Below are 6,863 nucleotides of genomic sequence, written 5' to 3'. Positions count from 1 at the left end.
CTAAACATTGGAACCGCTCCAATATTATTGTGTAGACATTACTTATTAGTCTTAAAGCAATCAAACATTTAATGTTATATCTAATTTTTTGCATTTATTTCCTTATTACTTTAGTTTCTTAATTCTATAGTTATATTGTTTGTTGTATAGCCTGTATCTCAGACGACCAGAACCGTAATAATAATCCCCATGCTTACGTCAAAAACAATAATTATACTAGTTGACTGCATGGACACATAGTAGGATACTGACACTCACTCCGCGGTGGTTGTGAATGGGTATGAGGGCTGGACACGCCGTGACCCAGACCCTACTGTTGTCTATTACGCAATTACACATACTAATGCCTCGTTCAGGGGCTATCGGAGTTCTCGGAAATCCCTAGTTCCAACTGGGAGGTTTCACTTGAAAGACCCTCCAAATAGGAATTTACAAGTGGGAAGTGAGAAAATGATGTGGCCTATCTTATTGGTTTAAGAATTGTTCCGACTTCAAAAGTACTTGAACACAATCATGTCGGAGTTACAACTTCCCATTTTCCACGAGAATGTGAAGCCAGCATAATAGTGCATTCCAGTGCTAGTTAATACTAGGAAACTGACATTTCTGACTTGCTAACTGGTTGAACGCGTTACAGTACCCTAAGTATATAACATGACCGTAATAATCATAATGGAAAGGCCTTGGAAGTGCCATAAGTGTAAGCCAACATAATTCATTATTTTACATTAACCTGTTTAACATGTAATACATGCATTGTGAAGAAAATGGTGTAATTTAGGCTCCACGAAATATGAAATGGGTTATTTAGAAAATCGTGTACTGTTGCCTACATGACAAAAAGGCCTTCTGATTACAAGTGCACCAGTATCCCAAGGTATTAAGCGAAATCAAGAATAGAAAACAGCATTGGCATTAATAAAACCATTTTCCCCACGAATTAAGTCGCACGTAAATGTGCGTCTTTTCTCAATAATTCTGTTCAGCAAGTCTAAAACAGTACATATAGGCATACAACGACACATTTTAAAACATGGTTAAACAAAGACAAGCTTTCTGTATATTCTTAACGTTGAATTTGCCATTAAGAAGAACAAAAATGAAATATAAACTATCGCGTCTATATGGTTGTTGCTAAGGCTTGTGTGTGGCCTACTTGTTAAATGTGTCTTTTCGCATGATTTAAGAAGCACATAAATTCGTGTCTTTTTTCATTAATTAAGCCACACAAAAACGCACGAAATTTGCTGAAATGCATTATGTACATATATGCACGAATTTAATGTGACACTGAAGGGGCTTGTGCACAAAAGCGCATGAATCCTAACGTTATATGCGAAGGGAGAGACTCTTCATCAAAGAACAGTAGCATGGATGAAGTGAATGGATGGATGAATCATTGATGAATCTTTGATGAATCTTCGTCCACCTTACAGGCCAGTCAACATGCACTCCATCGATGTCTTCAGTTATATATCTTGCCTTTATTTCTTGCGCCATTCTATTAAAAAAAACTTGATAGGCGCCCTGCTACGAAAATCCATGCAGGAAACATTCCACTCCGACATCTTTTTGAGTCTTAAAACACGCTCAACTCCACAGACACACCAACAATCTAAATACGATCACTTCTTGTGAATCTCACCGACTCCACACTTTCTTCCAACACATTCCAGATTTTCTTGGTGACGTTAAAACAGATTTCTCAAGTAGCATTGATCCAAAACCCTGACTCCAACTAAAGACGACTCTAGTGGTTTCCTATTTTCCAACATAGCTTTACTTCTCGGTTCCCTTTTTCTTCGCCACTGTAACCCACTCATTCTCACTTTCTGTACTATTAGCTTCACCCGACTCACTAACAGTTTCAAACAAAACCTCAGTTTCCGCCATATTCCGTCACATTCCAATCAGCTCCCCCTTTGATCAGCACTTCGCCTTCTCCAACTGGTATGATGACAACCAGTGTTGCCAACTAATTTTCTGGGTAAATTGCTAGAAGTAGGTTGATTTGTTGCTAAAAGCTGCTAAATTACGTTGTGATGTCATTGCGTCATTACGTAGAATACACAATAACGTTACTCAAATTGACTGGCCATCTCGGCGATAAATATGATTTGACATTTGTTCATGTACAGACTCCCACTCTTTTCTGTGCAATTTTGATTGAGACATGTTGATTGATGTTGTAAGTTCTGTTCAAGATCAAACATTCGTGACCACCTATATTCATTGGGTTTGGCTCGTGGAAGCCATATTTCTGCTGCTGCTGCAGTCCGCCAACAATGATTAGCAATTTGCTGAAATTGCTGCTGGCCTGCTGCTGACGTCACTCACAATGTACTTTTGCAGCCAGGCACTTGTGTGTGACAGAGAATTTTATTTTTGTGTCAGTTATAGGGAAAATGTGTCACTTTTCAAAAGTTGTTAAAAGTTCCAAATACATTTTTAAAGGTAGCTAAATTTGTTGCTAGGTGCTGTTTGACAAAAAAGTTGCCAGGGTAGTCTGAAAAGTTGCTAAATCTAGCAACAAAATTGCTAAATTGGTATCACTGGTCCCAGGATTGCCCAGAATGCACCGCGTGGCTCTTTGATTTAGCATTGGCAACATACACAATGGCCGTTAATACGATTTCAATGGGGTTTCCATATCTTCTCAAAGGTATCTCCGCCATTGCACATGTCAGATTCCTCTCTGAGGCACATCAATCTGCATGTAGAGTGAGATTATAGACTCCTAAATTAATTGTGCAGTTTTGGGCGATTAAACAATTAACTAGCTACATGCTGATATTATCTTTGGTAGTATTGTGTGTAGCTGTGTTTGCTAGCCAGCCAGACCATAAAGAGCATTGGGACGTGTTATGGGATTTATATGAATAATGACTAAATTATGTATACATTTAACGTAGAACTTTAACTAAACAGAATACTACCCTGTCACTGTATGAATGTATGCATCTTATTATAATCAAAACACTGAATATAATGTGTGTAGTTTTAGTCAAGAATTAGAACAAGACAGGCTGGAATACTGTGTTCCTTACAAGACATTCTTTCCCCACCCAGGGAGGGGAGAGACCTTGGGCTTGTAGTAGATTGTCTGCCGCCTGTTAAACAATGTGAGAAGGCTTGTGAACTATATTGCCATTGTATCTGATAGGAGGGACATTTATGACAAAATGTGAGGTATATAAACCAATGTACATGGTATTATGACCAGAGGTCTCAAGAATAAACGCTATTGGTTAATGTTGATGACTGGTCTCTTGTCTATTTTATGTAGATAAGAACCTTACAAATTATTTTAAATGGACAGTGTTTTAATTGAATTGGTTAATGAACACATAGGAACTAAATTCCTCTAACAGGACGGCAGTTAGCCTAGTGGTTAGAGCATTGGACTAGTAACTGAGAGGTTGCAAGATCGAATCCCCGAGGTGACAAGGTTGAAATCTGTTGTTCTGCCCCTGAACAAGGCAGTAACCCACTGTTCCTAGGCTGTAATTGAGAACAATAATTTGTTCTTAACTTTACTTGCCTAGTTAAAATAAAGAAAAAAATATGTATTTATAGTCTACATTAGATGCAAAACATTTCTACCAACCTTATTATAATGGCAAAATGCAACATTTGTTCACAAAACACTATAAGAATGAGTGGTCTTGGGTGGATTTTTCCTTTAAGTCAAAACTAGCCACTCAGGAATATTCAATGTCGTCCTGGTAAGCAACTCCAGTGTATATTTGGCCTTGTGTCTTAGGTTATTCTCCCGCTGACAGGTGAATTTGTCTCCCAGTGTCTGTTGGACAGCAGACTGAACCATGTTTTCCTCTAGGAGTTTCCATGAGCTTAGCTATAATTCTGTTTATGTTTATCCTACAAGCATACCTATAACATGATGCAGCCACCACCATGCTTGAAAATTTGACAAGTGGTACTCTGTGATATGTTGTGTTGGATTTGCCCCAAACATAAGGCTTTGTATTCTTTGCCATATGTTTTGCAGTATTACTTTAGTGCCTTATTGAAAACAGGATGCATGTTTTGGAATATTTGTATTCTGTACAAGCTTTCTTCTTTTCATTGTCATTTACAGTGCGTTCGGAAAGTATACAGACCCCTTGATGTTACCTGATTAAATGAATCATGAAACAATTAACTCATTAGGATTTGGGGCACCACGGAATAAGTTGTTTAGAGAGTTACCATCTCCCGAATTAAACTCTATGTCTTTGCCTATTTCATCGATAAACAGTCATCTTATTAATCATTACCTCATATCAAATCATCATCATTCTGACCAGTTGTAACCTTGGATCTAACCAGCCTTGCTTTTTATTCAGTACTACACAAATTGGTTGAATTTTTTATTCACTAGCGAACTAAGTAATAACACAGAACACACACACACACACACACTTACATGAGACAAAGGTCCCTAGTGGACTGACAAAATATGGCGGTTTATACACAACGAATGAAGAGGGGTGGGGAAAAGAGAGAGAGAGAGAAAAAGGGACACTTATTGTGGATACATTCTATAACTATTCTCCCATTTGGAGTAAGAAATCATTTACGTGTGAAATGCCTTCATTCGTCGTTATCTCATCTCTTTCGGGAACCAAGCCTACTTGGAAAGGGTTTTGGTGGGGTCTCCTGTGGATGTAAGGCTCTGATTGTCCACAAGGTCACAATGTCCTTCTTAGTTATCTGGTCTCCATGGGTGTTCATTCCTCAGTGATTGTCTGAGATGAGCTTCTCCTCTCTCCACCTCAGGTAGATATTCAAAGTTCCAACTCACTTTACACGTGCAGCTGCAGACTGGCGGTGTCCTGGTCTGGTAGGTGAGTTCATTTTCTTCACCTCATGTTGAGGTAGAAAGTTTCAACCATTTCAAACGTGTAGCTCTCCGCTTCATGCTTACTGGTCTAAAGGTTGATTTCTCTTCCAAACCTCTTGGTCAAAAGGGATGTTCCGTCATGCTGTCAAGCTCTCTGACCTCACTCGGGTTCGTGGCTACTTAATGTGCAAAGGATATCAAAATCTCATTAGAAAACTAAAATGACATTCCAATCTTAGCACAAATACCTTCATCTATTTTCATAATATATACACAACGTATTGGATGGAAACTTGACAAATAAAGGAGGTATCCTTTCCAAGTTACAGTTTTTAATACATCACAAAATGAAAACTAATATTACATTCGTTTTCTGCATCTCCCCACTGACCATTCCCCACATCAGGTCGCAGTTGTAAATGAGAACTTGTTGTCAATTGGCCTACCTGGCTAAATAAAGGTGAAAGAAAAATGAAAGAAAAACATTTATGTTAGAAATATTGTTCCATTATTTACTTTTTGGACGTTAGAGTTTTGGATGGGCAAAGTCTCTGGGGACAAAGGGACATTCCTTTAGTTGATACTAAAGGGTAAAGAGAGAGTTCTCTCCTGCTTAATTTACAACAGAGTGTGAACGGTCAACCATCCAGCAGCTCCCCCTCTCCCCTCTGTGGGAGAGAGAGAGGCCTGGTTACTGTCACAATCCCATCAGTCTGATCTGAACTAATTCTGATCCTCACAGGACAGTCATGACACTGGAGAGACCTGAAAATAGCTGTGCAGCGACGTTCCCCTTTTAACCTGACAGTGCTTGAGAAGATCTGCAGAGAAGAATGGGAGAAACTCCCCAAATACACGTGTGCTAAGCTTGTAGCGTCATACCCAAGAAAACTAAATGCTGTAATCGCTGCCAAAGGTGCTTCAACAAAGTTCTGAGTAAGGGTCTGAATACTTATGTGAATGTGATATTTCCATTTTTCTTTTTAAAGAACATTTCTAAATTTTCTAAAACCTGCTTTTGTTTTGTCATTATGGGGTATTGTGTGTAGATTGATGAGGGGATAACAGGATTTAATAAATTTTAGAATAAGGCTGTAACGTAAAAAAAATGTGGAAAATGTTAAGGGGTCTGAATACCCTCCAAATGCACTGTATAAGCAGGGATTTGCCATCACCAAATGGACAGGCTGAAATCAATATTGAACGGCAAACAAATGGCATCACTATAGTCTCTAGGCCATTCCAAATTCAACGAGGTGCCCCACTTGACCATAGCTTGCTCGGTCTGACCACAGCGACCGTGCAAACAAGTGTGCCTGGAATTAAACCTAACAACTAATAGTGATTTCAACATGCTTTTGACATATTGTGGCCTGCGATTTGTAAAATTCCATTTGCCATGCGTTCAGGGCCACCTCTACACCTTTATGAGAGTATCCAGTCCCCTTCATATCCTAAAAGGGAAGTATGAACTTGCAATATATCATATGGCCAATGCCATTGTACCATATTGCAATTGGACAGCCATCAAGTCAATTTCATACTGTAAATGTTGGTACTGGCAATATATCATATGTCTAATGGACACTGTCCATTTCCAATATATTTAAGCAGTGATTTACGGTCACCAAATTGACTGGCTGAAATCAACACCAATGAGCAAGGGAGAGGAACCACTATCACTACTAGGCCATCCCGAGTTCAACGAGCCAGACAACATGTTATACTGCAATTGGACAGTGTCCATTGCCAATATACTTACATCGGGATTTACCAATACGAATCAGGCAAGCTGAAATTAACACCTAAGAGTGAAGGAGAGGAAACACCATGTCTTTTTGGCTCATACTGTATATAGCTAATCGACATTTTGTACATTTCCAATAAAAGACGTGGCTAATTGGGTAGTGCATGTGTCATTGCTCAGAATCGTCATACACAGCCACCACTAACATTGAGTGGCTACTGCCAACACACTGTCAACGACACTGACTCTACTCCAGCCACTTTAATAATGGGA

The sequence above is a fragment of the Oncorhynchus kisutch genome, linkage group LG16 (genome assembly GCF_002021735.2).
Source record: "Oncorhynchus kisutch isolate 150728-3 linkage group LG16, Okis_V2, whole genome shotgun sequence".
In the NCBI taxonomy this organism is placed as follows: Eukaryota; Metazoa; Chordata; class Actinopteri; order Salmoniformes; family Salmonidae; genus Oncorhynchus; species Oncorhynchus kisutch.
Note: the sequence above shows the minus strand (reverse complement) of the source record.